This window comes from Halichoerus grypus, chromosome 6 (assembly GCF_964656455.1).
Source record: "Halichoerus grypus chromosome 6, mHalGry1.hap1.1, whole genome shotgun sequence".
Classification (NCBI taxonomy): Eukaryota; Metazoa; Chordata; class Mammalia; order Carnivora; family Phocidae; genus Halichoerus; species Halichoerus grypus.
Genome location: NC_135717.1, coordinates 154,798,348 through 154,817,882, shown reverse-complemented (window position 1 = coordinate 154,817,882; position 19,535 = coordinate 154,798,348). Strand labels below are relative to the sequence as shown.

At 38.4% G+C, this 19,535-nt stretch overlaps 1 protein-coding gene across 2 annotated transcripts in view; it reads left to right on the top strand.

Annotated features, from left to right (window-relative positions):
- The first annotated feature begins 425 nt into the window (after positions 1-425).
- The window catches only part of CDK17 (cyclin dependent kinase 17), a 111,664-nt gene continuing 92,554 nt past the window's right edge, over positions 426-19,535 (top strand). For both annotated transcript variants that reach the window (XM_036085856.2, XM_036085857.2), the window contains exon 1: positions 426-556. The gene's annotated coding sequence lies outside the window, so the exon portion shown is untranslated. The remainder of the gene's footprint in view (positions 557-19,535) is intronic.

Genomic DNA, 19,535 nt, shown 5'->3' with positions numbered 1-19,535 from the left:
GGGGAAGCTTCCGCGGCGGGTCGCTTTTCTCTGCTGCTGCTGGTTGGATCGTTTCAATAAAAGTCTTTTTTCTCGTTCGCTCGCTCTCCTCCGGGGAACAGGCGGAGGCGTCAATCCGCAGCCGCCGAGTGAGAAAGCGACGCACACGCAGCGAACGAAAGCGGCCGCCCGCGGTCTCCTGAGCTCCTCACGGTCCGGCAGCAGAGAAGAAGGAGCCCTCGTCCGAGCGGGCCGCCTCAGCCGGGCGTCGGCACCTCCCTGGCAGCCTCGCTCCCGCCCGGGCTCCTCCGAGGGGATTAGTGGGCTGCCCTCGCGGCTCGGCGGCCCGGGAGCCATGTTGTCCGGGGGGCTTGGCAACGCGTGAGGAACCCGCGGCCCCTCCCGAAGGCTCCGGACCCTAGGCGAGAGCCGGAAGGCGGCAGCGGAGGCCTGCGCCTCGGAGGCGCCTTGGGTCTGCCAGCCGCTGGGACCCGGACCTGCATCCGGTCGCCGCGGGTGTCGGCGGAGCCGCTTACCCTCCGCGCCTCGCCTAGCGACGCGGCCCCCGCACTTGCTGGTGAGTTGGCGGCTGGCGGGGCTTTTCCCGCTGCCCGGCGGACCCCGAGCCGAGGGGCCGGGAGGGTGCTTGGGACGGAGGGTCGGGGCGGGCGGCTGTTGGGGGCGCAGGAGGCTCAGGCCCGGCCGGGAAGTTAAGAGAGGGAGGCGCGGCCAGGGGAGCTCCGAGTGCCTGTCGCCCCTCTGGTCCAGCGCGAACCCTGGGTCGCCGAGGCATTTCCGGGGGTGGGGTGGGGTGCGGTATCTGACGGGCTCCTTCGCGGGGGGCGCCTGCAGTCGCCGCCGCCCCCGGTGCTTGCTGCCCATTTGGTCTCCGGGGGAGGCCGGTCTCCCCGCGAGGCCCGCGAGGGAAGAGGCAGAAAGTCCCCCGAGACACAAAGATTCCCCTCGGCGGGGGTGGAGCCGCAGGCGCGGGCGGCTGAGGGGAAGGAAGGGCGCGAGTCCGCGGGAGGTGGGCGAGGAGGCGGTGGCGGCCGCGGCGCTTCCAGCTCCTTGGAGACGCCAGGGGTGTGAGCGGGTGGCGAGCGCCGAGGAGGAGGAGAAGCCCTCGCGTGGGGAGCCGGCCGAGACAAAGATCACCGCAGCCTCCCGCTGGCGGGTCACACCCCTGCGTGTTGGTCAAGGGCTGAGGTGGAGGGAGTGTGGGAAACCCAAAGAGCCGATGGGGGCGGGGGGGGAAATGGGGAGCTGCCAAGTATTGTCGTCTCCGTTGCAGTTGCTTTTCTCAGCATTTTTGTGCCCGATGCTTTTGCTCCCCAACTCAGCTGGATAGCTCCAGATTCCCTGCCTCCTGTCACCCCCTCACTGCCACATTGACTCTCTTGTGGTTTTCCCCTCATTCTTTTCACTTTTCACCCACTCCTTTTCGGGTAAGCAGTATTTTGCCTTCAGCTTGGGGGAACGTTTGCTAATGACAGGATGCCTGAGCTTGTTCTGACCCTGAACTGCCTTGAACTCCTCTCTCTTCCTCCCACCCTTTCCTTTCTGGGATCTTATAATGTCACATGGCCACTAACAATTAGCTTTTCTTCAAAAATGGCAAAAGCATAGCTGAAATCCGTGGCGCTCCTCCTCTATATTGACTCGTCCACTAAAGACACGTCGTTGGTTATGCTTTATCACCTCTTAGTCAAATAAATTTTCTAGATAACAAAAGTGGCAAATTTTTTTCGAGTCTTGGCTCTTCCTAGGGTCAGCAAAGTGTGTTCCTGGCAGCCAGACCTTCTGTCACTTATCAGGAAATGCTTGACTTAAAGACACAATTCTTTCCTCAAACTTTGCTGATTCTTTCTTGAGTCTTTGTTGAGGGATTTCTTTTAAAAGGCGCTTGTGTAAGAAGGTCAAAGTAACAAATTTGAGTTACTGTATTTTAGACTTGTTTTGTTAACCATTGGGCGGAAGAAAATGAATGGGATTTTAAGATCTTTTGATGCCTTGAGTCAACGAAAGCCTCCGTTGAAGCTAGAAATAAGGTTCGATGAAATTTTAAGAAAAAAATTCGCTAGCTGTAGTCTCATTGGTTTTTTTGTTAATGAAGTCATATCAGTCTTTGTAATTCTAACATCTGCATACTTCCATAAACAACGGTTGTAACAAAAGAAAAAATGTGGCTGTATTTAAGGAATAGTCTTTTTATTGCGGAGAATTTTGGCATATAAAAGCGTTACTCTTTTATCTGGTGGACTGTCTCATAGGCCAGAAACACTAACAGTTTGAATGCTGGACTTCAAAGAAAATAGCTGTCTTTGAATTTAAGCTGTTTTAAAATATTTTTTACAGCAAAAATAGACATTGAATTATGAATGGAAAGAAATTAAAAGTAAAGCCTGTTTGATATAGCGAAGTTACTATTGATATCATTCTCGCTACAGTCGTATCTTGCTGCCATTAAAATGTTGACGCTATAAAAATTGTAAAAGGTGTTTCAGTCTAGGGACCAGTATCTGAATTGTGGGACTCCCTACCCCACTCTCACCACTTAACACTTTTCAGATATCTTTGTCAAATTAACAGGTCATATCATTAGTAATCAATGTTTTATGTAACAGTTATCAAAAGGCCAAAAGGAAGGTACAGTGTTTTTTCTTTCTACATATTTATTAGTATTTAATTAGATTATTGAAGTTTAATTCTTGGAAGGAAGTCTAAAAAGAAGATTTCTGGGTGGTGGGATTCATGGATGAATAAAAATACAGTTCTGTATTTTCCAAATTTTTACATTCATTTTCAATCGGAAAAAAAAGTGTATGAAGTATGAAGCCTTGTTAATAACCTAATTTTCCTATTGCTAGAAGAAACTAATATAAAATAGTTTATGTTCATCCTTGAACTAAGGCCCAGTAAAGTCACAGTGTTAGTTATTTGAAATAGTGCAGCCTGCCAGATGTGCTCTGGTTACCTGAAGGGAGAAAGATACATAGTCAGGAAAGATGAAAGTGGAAGAATTGATTCCGTGTATGGTAGCGATCCAATATATGGTGGTAGCTTTGTATATCAGTAATCTTGTTCTAATAAGTAATTTGTTTTACAAAAAATAGAAAAATTAAATTTTATTTTCTGTAGTGCAGAATAGTTGTGTTGACTAAACAGATTTTAATGTATATAGTTTTCAGATCTTGCTCCAGTTCTATGATTATGCTGGAAAGAGATTTCCACCAAATTATTTTATATAAAATAATTTACTCTGTTGAGGCTTTTGTTTTTCCCATTATTTTCAGCAATATTTTTCTTCTTTCTCTTTATTTGTGAAATAGTACTAAACAACTGCAACTATTGTGAGTAGTAGAAACTATAATGGCAACTGAGGAAGATATTCAGAAGTGAAGATGATTTCCTTTAATATTAGGAAAAATTATCTGTGAACACAAAATTTTTTCCCTGCTATTTTCTTTGTTATTGTCTAATAGTGCTGAATATTTATAAGGCATTACATTTTGAATCTTTATTACTGTTCTCTAATCTTTATAAAGATTGCAGCATCATGTCATGGCATTTTTTTTTTTAATAGCTTTTATACTTCCACGGAGGATAATTACTTAGCGAATGTGTTGCTGTGTTGTAGAAAAAGGACGTTATATGTTAAATTCAGCTTGTAAAAATACTCATTAGAGTATTTTATCTATTTTAAAAATTGCCTCCTTTTATATATGTGAAGGAAGACTAGTTTTAGGTTCTTTGAATTTTGAATGTGTAATTTTTGCTTAAACTTTTAAATGGGAAAGTTATTTAAAGTGCATTTTATAAACTGATATGGCATTTTGTGTTTTAAATGACGAAGATAAAATAGGCTTATGGCATTTAAAATTACGCTTTATATAGTACTTGTGAGGTTAAAAAATTGACTAAATAGGAAACTTGGTATAGTTGACTAGCATTCAACCTACAGTGTTGGCAATTTCTTTGAACTGGAGGGAGGACCTTTCTTTTTTATTTTTATGAGATATTTACAATATTAAGCCAAGAATTCTTACTGTCATTAGTGGATTCTTTGTCATTATTTTGCTCCCAGCCTTTTTAGTTGATAGCTACTTTCATATCTGCAAAATACTGACCTGGAAAGAGTAATTGCCAGGCTCCAGGAAAATGTATTGAATGTATGTGAGTGTGGCTTCCCTTTCCTAGCCTGTTTCCTCTCTCTGTTGGCCAACTTGGAAAACCAATAAATAGCTACCAGTAAATCTAATGGGAGGGGTGTCTCCTATAAATAACGTTCTGCAGTAACACGATAATACTGTATGTGAGGTGGTAGATTTACAAATCCGTGGCATATTGGGATGAATGAAAATTATCTTGCTCTCCAAAGTCTCCTTTTAAAATTATTTTTTGAGGGCACCTGGGTGGGTCAGATGGTTAAGTGTCTGCCTTCGGCTCAGGTCATGATCCCAGGGTCCTGGGATCGAGCCCTACATCGGGCTCCCTGCTCCTTGGGAGCCTGCTTCTCCCTCTGCCTCTCTCTCTCTCTCTCTCTCTGTCTCTCATGAATAAATAAATAAAATCTTAAAAAAATAATAAATTATTTTTTGATATAAACGTGTGAAAGAAATTAAACTTATTTCTTTTGCTAGGTGTACCATGTCAGGTGTTACTTTGTTAAATCCTCATAGTAAGCCCATCATCTAAGTATTGTGCCTATTTTTCAAATAAAGACACAGATGCCTTAGATTAATTATCTCTTAGGTTCTACCTCTATGGTGAAGCTGGGGTTCCAGTTTTGGTGTTCAAACCATTTTATTACAACACTTTCATGGGAATGTGATGTTAAAAAGTTCATGTTAAGTGTCTGCTGTAGCAAGAACTAAAAAGTGGTAAATTAAAAAGCTCATCAAAATTAGATTTAAATTCCATTGAATTAGTTTTACTGCACACAAAAAAATTGATCTATACAAAATGTGTGAGAGAGGACATATTTATAGCTCAATGAATTAAAGGTACCAAAAAGATACTGAAAATGTAGATTTATTTTTAATCATGGATTTATCAATCAGTTTGGGCACAACGTAAAATGAATATAGGTACTGAAAAGCAAAAATAATTATACTGTATATTTACTCTCATTATTACCTTCGTGTTTACTTACTCATTTTGATTTTACGTGTGTTAAAATTAGTTTGCATTACGCATATGCCATAAAAGAGAAGACAGTGCAGATGCATGTTGCATAGGTTGCTTCACTATTAGGTGAGAATTTGCCTTAAGGTAGATAAATTTTCTATCTATATCTGTACACAGGTAAATACGTATTGGTTTTTGGTTTTGGTATTGTTTAAGGAAAGCATAAATTTTGATCCTGTGTTTTTATTGTAGCTGTATACCACCAAAAATGGAAATATTAGATCAGATAATACATTTTTGGCAATAACTTTTTACACTGAAAGCCACCCCTTATGATGAAAATATTGCAAATTAGTGTTGTTGATATATATCCTCTTATTCCATTTGAAGAATAGAAACTTACTTGATCTCAAGGTAGTCCGCTAAAGTGGAAAAACAAAGATTTGCTTCGTTTTGTTGTCATAAAAGTTAATTTAAAAAAGGTTTTTGTCAGTGGGTTTTATTTATTTATTATTATTATTTTTTAATGTAGGCTTTATATCCAACATGGGGCTGGAACTCACAACCCTGAGATCAAGAGTCACATATTCTGTACCAAATGAGGCACGCTTGTGTCCCTTGTCAACCTTTTAATAGCACATCCTTGTTTCTTTTTTTAATTTTTTTAATTTTTTTTAAGATTTTATTTATTTGACAGAGAGAGACAGAGCGAGAGAGGGAACACAAGCAGGGGGAGTGGGAGAGGGAGAAGCAGCCTTCCCACAGAGCAGGAAGCCCGATGAAGCTCGATGCGGGGCTCGATCCCAGGACCCTGGGATCATGACCTGAGCCAAAGGCAGACGCTTAACGACTGAGCCACCCAGGCGCCCCTCCTTGTTTCTTTTTATGCACTTGTTAGTGTAAATACTTTCAAGAATACTCTAAATTTTATATGCATATTTGTAAACAGTGGGAAAAGGACCCAAGAATAATTTCACTATATTCTAGGTTAGTTACTAACTCACTTTGGTCTTCTCAAACATATATTTAGTCCTTCTATTCTTATAATTGATGGTTAATATTTGTTAATAGTATGAGCTAATGTTAAAGGTTGGTAAAAATTAATATTTATGAAAAATCAGGTAACAACATTGAAGCTCTTATTACTCCAAATTTAGAGGCATTATCCTTTAAATTAGCTAATATGTAAAAAAAAAAAAAAAAACAGCTAATATGTACTTTTAAGTATTATGTTTAAAATAAACCTTTTTTGGGGCGCCTGGGTGGCTCAGTCGTTAAGCGTCTGCCTTCGGCTCAGGTCATAATCCTGGGATCCTGGGATCGAGTCCCACATCGGGCTCCCTGCTCAGCGGGAAGCCTGCTTCTCCCTCTCCCACTCCCCCTGCTTGTGTTCCCTCTCTCGCTGTGTCTCTCTCTATCAGATAAATAAATAAAATATTAAAAAAAATAATAAAATAAACCTTTTTTGTAATTCCAGATCTTAATGTTTTATTGTACTGCTGTTTCTGGTGGGAAGGAAGCTTTTTATTGATTTTTGAAGTAAATTTTGGATTCCTTAAGCAGCCTTTACCCCCTTGAGCCAGTCTTAATGAAAAAAAAATTTTTTTTGTTTGAGAGAGTGAGGAAGGGGAAGGGTGAGGGGGTGGTGCTGAGGGAGAGGGAGAGAGAGAATCCCAAGCAGGCGCCATCCTCATTGCAGAGCCCCAGGAGCCTCACGTGGGGCTCCATCCCACCACACTGAGATCACAACCTGAGCCTAAATCAGGAGTCCATCGCTTAACTGACTGAGCCACCCAGGCACCTCTTATTGAAATACTTTTAAGAAATGATCCTTTATGACTTTATTATGCTTAATATATTGGTTTTTCAATTTAGCGGTATTTATAATCAGTATTTTTAAAGCATTTGTTGTGTCCTAGGCGTTGTGTTAGTCATTGTATATGGTATACAATGAGGTGGTATTGTGAGGTAGTTTTGTGACATGTGAAATAACAGCAACGCTAATTGACTGGAATATTCTGCTCTTGACCCTGTTCTCATGTTTTACATGTTCCCTGGACAATCTCATCTATATTTAGTGCTTTTTTTTTATTACCTATATATTGAGGGTCTCTACATCTTTGTTTCTAATCCAGACCTCTTCCTGAATTCCTTCTAGCTACCTCCCAGCTATTGCCTGTTAGTGCTTCTTTATCAGAGCTGACTTTTTTTATCCCCTACCTCCATTCCCAACCAACAGTAACGCACCACCATCAGCCTAGACACTAAAGCCAAAATCTTTGGCAGATTATCTTTTCTATTATGCTCTACTCCCCTAGTCCAGTCTGTCACACCAAGTTTTGTTAATTTTATTTCCTAAATATCCTTTAGATTTATCTTTTCCTGTTGTTGCTTTCATATGTCAGGGTTTTGGAATGCCTGATCTGAATTACTATGTCTAATTTTGCCCATTTTAATCTAGCAGTTACTCATTCTTTACATTTGTATATGTTTTTTTATCCTTCCTTCCCTTCCTTCCGTCTGTCTGTCCATCCACGTATCCATGTCTAAAGTGTGCTTGTCTGTTGTTCTATACTAGCATTTATGGTCAGTGCTAGGATATAAAGATGAGGAAACTGGTGTATTAGTGCTGTGACACTTGAGAGAAATTCCCATTTTTGAGGACAAATGTCACTTCCTTTGAAGTCATCTTTGATCTACTCTGATGGAGTTACGGTGATTCTACTATAGCATTTATGTTTACCATAGTACTTAACACATTGTTTTGTAATTAATTATTTATAAATCTCTCTCCTTTCTGGTTGGCTTTGTGCTCCAGAGGGACCATGCTTTTTTGGTATTCCCTCCAAATTAGGTATTGTTTAATGGAATGAGGAAGTGATGGGATTAGGAACTGATAAATTAGGGTCAGATTAGTCATCGAGTGAAAGAGTCAAGAGTCAGTTCTGATACAGGAGAAAATAAAAAGTCATCAAAAGTTTTGAGTGTTATTTATTTATTTATTTATTTAAAAGATTTTATTTATTTATTTGACAGAGAGAGAGACAGCGAGAGAGGGAACACAAGCAGGGGGAGTGGGAGAGGGAGAAGCAGGCTTCCCGCCGAGCAGGGAGCCCCATGCGGGGCTCGATCCCAGGACCCTGGAATCATGACCTGAGCCGAACGCAGACGCTTAACGACTGAGCCACCCAGGCACCCCAGAAGTTTTGAGTTTTATTGTTACATGTAGGTGGTATTTGTGTGTGAGCAATCTGGAAGCGGTTTGTAAGCCAACTTGGAGAGGCAGTAACTTGGCATTATTGGGCCTTTTTAATTTCATGTGAATTGTACTAACTTGTTATCTTAGACAAATTGGAAATATAAAATTACAATATTTATATGTAAATAAAATGCCTGTTTCAGAAGATCTGAAAACTTTGGTCAATATCAAGAGTAAAATTTGGTTTAGCTGATAAAATTTCATCCTTAATGAAATTGAGCTCTTTAGCTGTGTAGTATTAGAGTTAAATGCATTTACTGAAGTAAAGTACAAAATTGCATCCAAAAGGATAGAACAGTGCATTTATTGTCATCCCTCTTACCCTGATAGTTTATGTATACAGTTGACCAGGAATTTTGTTTTCATTGGGATTACTGTAGTTAAATAAAAACTGCTTTATGGTCTACTTTTACAATTTAAAGACATTTTATTGATTTTTTAAAATTAAATTATACCTCTGTTATAGTAGTTACAGTGTAAGAACTGATTTATTTTAGAAATCAGAGATTATGGCTTGATGACATCTTGCGATGTGACTTTTTTTTTTTTTTTAAGATTTATTTATTTATTTGAGAGAGTGAGAATGAGAGAGAGAGAGAGAGAGTACATGAGAGGGGGGAGGGTTAGAGGGAGAAGCAGGCTCCTCGCCGAGCAGGGAGCCCGATGCGGGACTCGATCCAGGGACTCCAGGATCATGACCTGAGCCGAAGGCAGTCGCTTAACCAACTGAGCCACCCAGGCGCCCCGCGATGTGACATTTAAAAATGAATTTTTCACAATTTGTAAGATTCCGTGCCTTTTCATATTTCTTGACTTATTATATGGTCTTAAAACATTTTATATCAGCTACATTTTCATGATCATGATTTTTTTACCTGACATTTTATCATTTTAAGAACAGTGGAGTCAGCACTGTATTTTGCAGTAGATTTTTTTGCCCATAAATCTTTTTTTAATTAAAAAAAAATTTTTTTAAAGTAAGTTCTAACACCCAGTGTAGGGCCTGAGATCAAGAGTTGCATACTCTACTGACCAGGTGCCCCCGCCATAAATTCTTGAGCATAGATTTTTCCCTTCTTTCTCCAAATATTCTTATTTACATTTCTGTTCTCCTCTAATCCCTTTTCTTCCCAAGAAACTATAAAGTGGTTGACAATTTTTTTATTTTATGTAGAATTTTTTGGAAAAAAAATCTGAACTCTCATTTTTATTATATGTAGTTAGAATTGGTTATATGTGTTCATTTTTTTTCCATAAAGAAACTACTTCAGTAGTAACTAATAATCATGTGATCTTGAGCTAGTTACTTAAACTCTTAAGGGTCAATTTCTTCTGTAAAATTGGGAAATGCCAGAACCTTCTTCATGGGGTTGTGGGAATTAAAGGATATGTGTAAAGCACTTTGCAAAGTACCTTGAACTTAGTACTCGCAGCTGGCAATTTTTTTTTATATTACTCTTTGATATAATAGGAAGAATTATTAGTAGTGGTACTAGAAATGTTTTGCTGATTTATCCCTTCAGGTTGATTCCTTCAGGTTAAATAAGTGATTCACAAGGACAGTTGAATCAAAATCATCGCTTTTCCTTAGGACCATCCACATTTTTCTTGAAACCATTTGCCCTGTTTCCCTTCTTTAGACCTATGCTATACTGCTTGTTTGACATCTTAACAGTCTAGACTATTTGCTTTCCTTGTTAATGACTTTTATGTGTGACTCAGGTATTCTGAAGTCAAAATAGAGTAATCAGTCATATAGCTTATCCATCAAAAAAAGAAAATGGTTTTGCATTTTATTTTTTGTCATAAAGTTTGCTTGGGTATGTACTATTTATTATTTTAGGTTTTTATTATCTTATGTTCTTCTAGGTCAGTGGCCTTAACCTGAACTTCAGAAGCACTCTTGTGATATAAAAAAATGAACAAAAACCAATTAGATGCCTCCGTGTGTGTATGTGTGTGCGTGATGTAAAATCTGAAGCTCTGTCCCAGAACAACTGAAGTGGAATCTCTGAGCTTGGTTTTTAAAATGTTAAAGGCGGGGCGCCTGGGTGAGACTCAGTTGGTTAAACCTCTGCCTTCGGGTCAGGTCATGATCCCATGGTCCTGGGATCGAGTCCTGCATTGGGCTCCCTGCTTAGCAGGGAGTCGGCTTCTCCCTGCTTGTGCTTGCTCTGTCTCTCTCTCTCTCTCTCAAATAATAAAATAAAATGTTAAAGGCAATGTTTAGAAATACTGTTTTAAGGTTTAGCGCAGTGTTAAAGGGAGCAACCAGGGCGCCTGGGTGGCTCAGATGGTTAAACGTCTGCCTTCGGCTCAGGTCCTGATCCCAGGATCCTGGGATCGAGCCCCACATCGGGCTCCCTGCTTGGCGGGGAACCTGCTTCTCCCTCTCCCTCAACTGTTCCTCCTGCTTGTGCTCTCTCGCTCTGTCAAATAAATAAATAAAATCTTTAAAAAAAAAAAAGGAGCAACCACTCATATAAATTAAATTTAAAGTAAAGGCAAAGTGATTATAACTTTACATCATTGCATCTTATTTTTTCTCTTTTTATTCTTTTGAATTTTGTAGTTTTATGTCTTGGGGGTTTTCTTTATGTATAGAAGTCCTATGTTCCAATTATTTTATTTATTTTTTATCCTTTTAGTATCTTTTTGTTTTGCTTTTTTAGTTTGTTTTGTTAAAAGGTAAACTGAGGCATGTTAAAAAAATTTTTTTTTCAAAGTTTAATGAGCATATACATTGAATCAGGGAGCACCAAGTCAAACGTTTTTACCTGTCCACCAACAGGAGCTGGGAGGGGGGGGAGGTTTTTATAGAGAAGACACAGAAGCAAAGGGAATTATTTGATTGGTGATAGTTTAAGCATTTGCCTTATTTGGAAAGCCTAGTTGGCTGTGATTGGTTGTTCTTAAGTTTTGTTTTCTCAGATTCTTGTGCAGTGACTCTGGCTTAGGTTTTGGTTTGCTTACCTAGGGTACCAAGGCATTGGAGCCACTTTAGTCTGATGGCCTTCTTATTTAATTCTTTAACAATTTCTTTGAGTGTCTTATTGTTTTCTATCTGTACAGTCTCAATTATTATTTTTTAAATATTTTATTTGTTTGTGAGAGAGGGAGAGAGAGACAGAGCACAAGCAGGGACGGGGCAGAGGGAGAGGGAAAACAGACCCCCTGCTGAGCAGGGAGCCCGACATGGGACTGGAGCCCGACATGGGACTCGATCCCAGGACCCTGGGATCATGATCAGAGCTGAAGGCCAACACTTAACTGACTGAACCACCCACGTGCCCCTCAGTTATTATGTTTTTGAAAATTATTTGTTAAATATAAGAACCTAATGTAGAAAATAGACCATAGTCTAAATATCCTAGCAGTGGTTATCATCTTCAAATATTCCCTTTGTCTTTTTTCATATGTAGAATTTAATATTTTTGTTTAAGATCCTTTTTATAATACCAGTTTTTTTAAATTACCAAATAATTCTTATGGCGATCATTTTCATTGGTTATAGCAATGTATCAAAAGAAGTTTACCCATTTCATAGTGTTTGATAATTATTAACATACTACTTTTCATTTTTCATTATTTTAAATTGTGCTGGGACAGGCTGTAGCATGTGACCACACCATCCTTTCACCCCCATTTTACATTTCCGTAGGGTAGGTAGATATACAGAAGTGGAATTCCCACATCAAACCTGTGAACCTTTTCAGGTAATGCTTGTTGTGGCAGTGCCATAGTAATGTGCCACATCTACTCTAAAATATTTGCTTTAGATAATTTGTAGAAAGAGGTCATTGCTTGTGTTTGGATTTCTTTGATTGCTGGATTTTTTTTTTTTTTTTTATTCTGTATTCTCCCCTTGGGTTGCTTAGGAGGTAATGATTACCATTCTCTGAATCCTGACAGCTTCATTTTTCATTATTTTGTGGTACTCTATCTTTTTTTTTTAATATCCTATTGCTATGTATAAGATGTGTTGTTTTTTTTTCTTAATTTGAGATAATTTGTTTTGGTTGTCCATCTGTTCTTATTCTAGCTCCAGCTTATTTTAATTATCACTGCTTTGTAATATATCTTAATATCTGGTATGGTGAACTGTTTTTTCTCTAAATAATTTTGATAACTTTTTATTCTACTTTTATATATTTTTTAAACAGCAGGCAAAAAAGATGTAGAATAGGTGTCTTCATTTTTTTCTTGCAAGCTGGTCTCCAACTATAAAACTTCAATCCAGGTATGTCAGTGCATCTGTAAGAGTTGCATCAGGAATCAGGGTAGACTTCCATTTTCTCATTGTCTAGGTTCTATCATGTAAAGAGCATCTCAGTAAAAATTAGGTAACCTATGATTTTATCCATTTATTCATGCTGTCACCAAAGATGGACTTAACCGTTGTCCTTTTTTTTTTTTCTTTTTAAAGATTTATTTGAGAGAGTGCGCACATGCTTGCACGCGCTCAGTGGGGAGGAGTAGAGGGAGAAGGAGAGAGAATCTCAGGCAGACTCCCTGCTGAGCACAGAGCCCAGTGTGAGGCTCAATCTCACAACGCTGAAACTATGACCTGAGCCAAAATCAGGAGTTGGACACTTAATCGACTGAGCCACCCAGGCATCCCAACAATTGTGCTGGAGAGAAGGAGGGAATGATACTCAGCCAAGGGTAGATTTCTTGGAGGAGATGATGCTAAAGATAATTAGCTTTAACACTTCCTAGGATAAAGCAGTATGTAAAAAGGAGGTATGAAAAAAGATTTTAGGGGCTCCTGGGTGGCTCAGTCGTTACGTGTCTGCCTTGGGCTCAGGTCATGACCGGGGTCCTGGGATCGAGCCCCACATTGGGCTCCCTGCTCAGCGGGAAGCCTGCTTCTCCCTCTCCCACTCCCCCTGCTTGTGTTCCTGCTCTCGCTCTCTCTCTCTCTCTCTCTGTCAAATAAATAAATAAAGTCTTAAAAAAAAAAAAGAAAAAAGATTTTACATTCTTTTAAAATAATTGTTATTCTCCTCCAGCCTATTAAGTATTTCCATTAGTAGAAATAGAGGTTGCATGTAGAGGCTGTGGTAGATGAGATCAAAGAGGGAGCTAGCTATACCAGTTAAGAAGCTTGGATTTTATTCATCTATAGAATTGAGCTGTTGAACAGTTTTTAGGCAGAATGTCCTCTTTTCTACATTGAAGTTATTGGGAAAGTTTTGTGAACAGCTACAAATGAGCTACTTCTGGATGTTGAATGGACAACCTTTTGTGATATGTTGATCTTTCAGAAGCAGCCTCAGAGGACTGGGAGTGCTAAACTTTGGGAATGCTAAAAAGAGCTACTTGAACCTTTTTTTTTTTTCTGGTCTGGTTCACCTCAGAGACGTGAAAATTATTGTCTCTTAGGAGCATTTAGAAATGTGTATTTGCAAACCTGCCTTTTTTATCTTCCAATGAGGAAGCGATCCCACATATTAGAAATTGGTTTCACCATTTTGTTGGAGAAATAGATAAAAATAGTAAATGTATGACATTGAAACAATCCTTTTATTTAACTGTGAATATCAGCATACTAGTGAAGGATACAAATATTAATTGTGCCTGTACAAATGATTATTTAGTTCTTTAGACTTTACCTCTGTGCTAATATAGGTAACCATGTAACACTATCCATTTAACAGTAATTCAGTTAAGTTATATGCAGGTACCAAGAATAGGCTAATTTTAGCAGCTACAGTGTTTTAGTACTTTAAAGTCGACTTTAAAGTACAGCTGATCCTTGAACCTCACAGGTTTGACTGCACTGGTCCACTTATACACCGATTTTTTGTGTGTGTGGGGGGGAGTACAGTACTGTAAGAGTATTTTCTCTTAAGATTTTTTTCAATAACACTTTTTTCTAGCTTACTTTATTGTAAGAATACAGCATACTATATATATAGAGAGAGAGAGAATACAAAATGTGCGTTAATCGACTCTTATGTTATTGGTAAGGCTTCCAGTAAACAGTAGGCTATTAGTAATCAAGTTTTTGGGGAGTCAAAAATTAAATACAGGTTTTGGACCACACAGGGGTCAGTGCCCTTAACCCCTGCGTTGTTCACGGGTCAGCTCTACTTCTATTTTACTAATGCTTACAAAGAATTTTTGATACATAATTGTTCCTAAGATGGAGGTACCTTTTCTCATTGTATTTGCTCTTCACAAATGATTATCTCCCTGCCCCATTCCTTTCTTAATTTGAACTCTTCAAATCCTTCCACTTTTGTAGGCATTGAACATTTTTTAAAAAATTAAACTTAATTTTTTTGAATAGGTGATATGATGAACTTAAAACGATATAGAGATACAGAGAAGTCTTGTTTTCCCTTTTGCTTTCTCCAACCAGTTTTTCCTCCCATACCTTTTATAGGTAGACATTTCCTTTTGTATCCTATTTATCTTTCCAGTGTGTTTTTTGCAAATATAAACAAATACATGTATATTTTATTTTGGAGATTTTTCCATGTCTAGTTAAAGATCTTCCTTTATTTTTAATAGGTGAATTTTACTTCTGTGGATATATGGTAGTTAAGTCCCTCAGTCCTGTGTGGACACTTGGGTTGTTTCTTATCTTTTGCTATTACAATACCAAATGAATAATATACATACAACATTTTGTACTTACATAAACAAATGCATGATTTAGATTCTAAGAGCAAGGATCAATCAAGTGATTAATACATCTGTACACATGTTTCCTTGCTCGTCAGTTGGGAGGGCCTAGAAGAAAATGACACTCCAGGGCGCCTGGGTGGCTCAGTCGTTAAGCGTCTGCCTTTGGCTCGGGTCATGATCCCAGGGCCCTGGGATCGAGTCCCACATCGGGCTCCCTGCTCTGTGGGAAGCCTGCTTCTCCCTTTCCCACTCCCCCTGCTTGTGTTCCCTCTCTAAACTGTGTCTCTCTCTGTCAAATAAATAAATAAAATCTTAAAAAAAAAAAAAAATGACACTCCAGTGGCAATGAGTACAGCTAGTGCCCAGATCTTGGTGTCTAATACTGTTCTCCCATAAAAGGAACCAGAGCTCTGGAGAAATGGCTGATTCTAGTACTGGGCCAGGAAATAAATATAATAATGCTGAAAAGTTAGGAAGTACTCCAACAAAAACAATGAATGAGGTATGTAAAAGGCACACAGGAACCAACTCAAAGAACTCCCAATGGCTAATAATAGAATAATTTGAGCAACAAAATAAAATAGAATTTTAAAAATTGGATTATAATTCAATTATAAAATCATATCCGTGAATCCATACTGATATAAATAAATAAATGGTAAAGAATAGACAGATCTCCTGTGCAGAGGAATTCTAAATAATTTATGTAGCTACTTAGCCCTCAAAGAGGTATAACAAGACTCTTAAAGAGTGGAAAAATAACGGAAAAGGGTAACTTGACATAGGAAAAACCTGACAAACACTACCTCGGCTGTGTGACCAAGGTTTAATACTATAAATACTATAAACATACAGTATTAATACGATAAACCAAATGTATCCCCTCGTAATGCGTATGTTGAAACCAGGTCCCCAATGTGATGGTGTTTGGAGTTGGGGCCTTTGAGAGGTGCTTATATCAGGAGGTCATGGATTTAATGCCCTTATAAGAGATCCCAGAGAGCTACCTCACCTTTTCTGCCATGTGAGGACTTAATGAGGAGATGGCAATCTATGAACTAGGAAGTGGGCTCTTACCAGACACTGAATCTGCAGGGACCTTGATCTTGGACTTCCCAGACTCCAGAACTGTGAGAAATAAATTTCTGTTGCTTCTAAGCCACCCTTGTGTAAGGTATGTTGTTATAGCAGCCTGAACAGACTAAGGCTTAATATCAACAGCCGTAAGTCATGTTGGTAATATGATGTGGTGACCAATGCACTTGACCTCTAAGGTCTTCTTTCCAAAAAACCGTAACCCCAGTTTAATTATGAGAAAAACATCAGGTGAGTTCTAATCAAGGGATATTCTACCTTAAAACTATCAAGGTCATCTGAAACAAGGGAAGTCTGAGAAACTGTCACAGCCAAGAAGAGCTTAAGAGGTGACAGACAATACGATAAAGTGAAATCTGAATAGAGTGGACTTTAGTCCATAATGCATCAGTTTGGGTTCATTAATTGTCACAATTATACCATAGTAATAAAAGATCTTAATTGCAGAATCTTAAGTGTTTGGTGTAGAGGAACTGTGTGTACTATCTTTGCAATTTTCCTGTAAATCTAAAACTATTATAGGATATTTTTCTAAAAAAGATAGATGCTTCTGTAATTCTGTTAGGTATAGTCATATTGCCATTATGTACCTAAATGTTGGAGAGGCTTATTTTCCCAATTTGCCCGTTTCATAGATTAGAACTGGTATAACTCAGACTTTTGTATTTCTCTCATTATGAATGACGTTGAGTATTTTCTTGTATGTTTAATGGACATTTTACCTTTTTCTCCCTTCTGTGAACTCATGTTCTTTGTTTATTTTTCTGTTAGGTTTTGGCCTTTTCTTCTTGGTTTCAGGAGTTCTCTATAGAGAAATTAGCCCTTTTTGTAATATGGGTTGCAAAAAATACATTTTTTCATTCTTTAGAATGTTTCTTATGCAAAATTTTTCCTTTTTTATATGGTGATATTATTTTTTTTTTATGTTTCTGGACTTTGAAACTTAGTTAGAAAAGTCTTCAACACTCCAAGATTATAAAGGAATTATATTTTCTTCCCCTGCTAGATTCCATTTTTACGTTTAGATCTTAATATTTGAATCCTTCAGTTCCTCCCAAGCATTGGGGCATTCTAAATGCTTAATTTTCTTTCACATTACTCCCGTGTAAGCATCCTTGTGGGCTTATAAGTGCTTTAAATGATTTATAGTAAAAGAAATGCTTATACATTTACTCTTGGTGGATAAAAAGTCTCAACTGTGGAAAATGTATTGTGTCTTAATCCCACATCATGGTTTAAAAATAATTTTACAGTAATGAAAATTGCTTTAAAGTTTTTTACTGTTAAATTGTAGTAAATTTAGCAGTATTTTTTTCTTCTTCTGATTATTAGTGTTGTGGATTATTCACGTATTCAGTTTATTCCCCATCCTGTTTCTCCTAAGACTTCTGCTTCAATTATTAAACCTGTCTGTGATTTACCTCCTATTGTCCTCAGAACTCTTTACTGTTTTATGGCTGCTCTGATAGTAATCTCTTTATTTGGTATTATTTAGAAATTTTATTTGTAGGCTAAATACCAGTTTTAACTCATTAAGAAAATGGAACTAATATTAGTGTCAGCAGATGCTGCCTAATGTAGATGATGATTTCTTATGCCCTTTTATAAAGGTATTCATATTTTCCTAACATTACTTGTGATGAAACTAGTATTGCTGAACTGAATTTTCAGATATTTGGGAAACTATCTGGTAGTGCTGTGGAATGTTGACTCTTAGAAAATAGCACCAGAAACCACCTGGTGAGTTTATTGCATAAAGGAGAGAACTGCCTTTACAGAGTTGGTAGGATCTGCTAGGGGAAGGGAAGGGTGTGTGAATGAAAAGAATAGCAAAATAGGAAGGGAGAGCAAAGTTGGGATATTTATTGAGGATTTGGAGTCTTTAAGACAGCTATTTCAGTGCAGGAGCTGATTAGAATTAGGATCACGATATAATAGTTTAGGATTGATAGATATAGCAAAGCAAGGGTTTTGAGGTGAGATTTTCAAAGGGTCTTGGAAAGTGAACAGTCATTTGCTGCTATTTATTAAAAAATTGAATAGTCTGCTGTTGGTTTATATGGGGTTTTGGGGAAGTTCCTGAAATGAACAATGAAGTTATTTGCAACTCTTATCTGCCTGGACAAGAGTTTCCTGGAATAGTAAAGTCACGTTGTCTAGGACAACTGAATAGTGATGTTAATGTAGACTGTAAACTCTGGGTTTAGATGGTTTCAGTTCTCACTACCCATTCAGAACTACAATAAACTTGAAAATGTAATTATAAAAAGTATGATTCTTAGGACCAGCTACTCAGACAATATATTCTCTTGGTAAGGGGTTTGACATTGAATGATTTCCCCTAAAGAATGAGGCCTAACTTTGATAATTAAGGTGTCTGAGACACCTAAGTAGGCAGTAGGATACAGGAGCCTGCAGCTAAGAAAAGAGCTATAAAAGGATCAGAGATAGAAATTTGGGAGTTACTGTTTAGATTGAATCCATGTACCTAGATGAGTTTGCCTGAGGAAGAAGTATAGAGTGAGAAGAAAAATACTTTGGCCTTAGAAGTTCTAGTGCCTAATAGCTATATGTGGGGTGTGTGTGTGCGTGCACATGCGTGTGCAAACCTGTAAAGGAGTGGCTGGAGAGGTTGGAAGAAAACCAGGATATTGTAATGTGATCTCTGGAGACGTGGCTGAAGAGTAGTGGGGTCAGAACATGAAAGCCTTATACGTCTAGGTGGAGAAAGACCTGTTGACCCCAGTGATGAATTTTCATTCAGCAGTTCTGTGCTTGTACAAAATACAGACTGTTCACAGAACTAGTCAGTTTATCATGACATTCTTTACATAAGAATTGCCTAATGGGAAATTCTGTTTGCAGGGTAGTTATTTGAAATTGAAAATATTTTCTTACAAATAATTTTACTGACTCGCTCCCACATTACCCCATAAAAGTTAATCTCTCATTTTGACTGTGATTGAGGAGAGGTCAGTGGTGTATATAGCCTGCACTTTTATATACAGTACATATATTTGGTGTTAATACTTCGGGAGTGTTTAGTGGAAGAAGTAACATTTGTTGAATGCCTACAGTGTGCTAGGCATAGTCCACACATTCTAATTTATATCTCACATCTTGTTGAGGTAGTTTTTTATTTCCTTCTCCAAAGAGGGAATAACTAAGGTTGGATTTCTCAGTGTCGTACTTCTCACTTTCCCCAGTGTCTATATGAAGGAGTCAGGATTTGAATCGAGTTAGGCTTATTCTCAGTTTTTGCTGAACCAAATGGACTTCCTGTGTGTTATAAACCCTTGGTCAACCTATGCTGCGGTTGTATGTAATTCACATTTTACCAGATGTTAATTAAATGTAGGAATATGTTACTTTTCAGCTTTTGAGGAACAAGATTTAACAGGTATTAAGCAATAGTGAAGCAAAGAAGAAAGGATCTAGG